Raw genomic sequence first — 626 nt, 5'->3', positions numbered from 1 at the left:
AAATAAGTGGTATCTAGAGAGATGAGTATAAACCATGTTTAGGTTAAAGAGTTGCTGTACCGTTTTACCTTTAAATTAGCCTAGTCACCAGGCAGCTGTAAAAATCAAGGCGTGCCTTCTTCACTTTTAATTGCATGCCCCCATGCACCTACCCATTTCCTGGCCCTCTCCTTGCTGTTCCTACCACATTTTCCTGACACACCTGAGCTAAGCCCACTGTGAACCAGTAAACCACAATGGTCTAGGAAAGCAGCCTATTAATGAAGTTCTCAGCCTATTAATGAAGTTCTCAGCCTATTAATGAAGAAAGTTCTCAAAACCTGAATCTAACTCATCATGTCAGCAGAAATGNATTGCTCATTTTATAGCAATAATACAGTAGTTATCCTTATCCCCCAACAGCAGCAGTATAAATGGGTTTTTACGGTAACGTCAGGTTTGTATTTGTGACCAGTGCATTCCATTTATCAGCACACATTTGAGGAGAGTTGGCAGTACAGTTAAAGAATAAGTTTTAAAAGAAGATGAAATCATGATTCTTATACAGATAAAATGAACACGTGTCAGTAAAAGATGGAAAAGATGCTACAACCAGTTCAAAAGAGAAGTCAAAGAACCATCATTTT

Source organism: Galeopterus variegatus, unplaced genomic scaffold (assembly GCF_000696425.1).
Source record: "Galeopterus variegatus unplaced genomic scaffold, G_variegatus-3.0.2 Scaffold10229, whole genome shotgun sequence".
Taxonomy (NCBI): domain Eukaryota; kingdom Metazoa; phylum Chordata; class Mammalia; order Dermoptera; family Cynocephalidae; genus Galeopterus; species Galeopterus variegatus.
Note: the sequence above shows the minus strand (reverse complement) of the source record.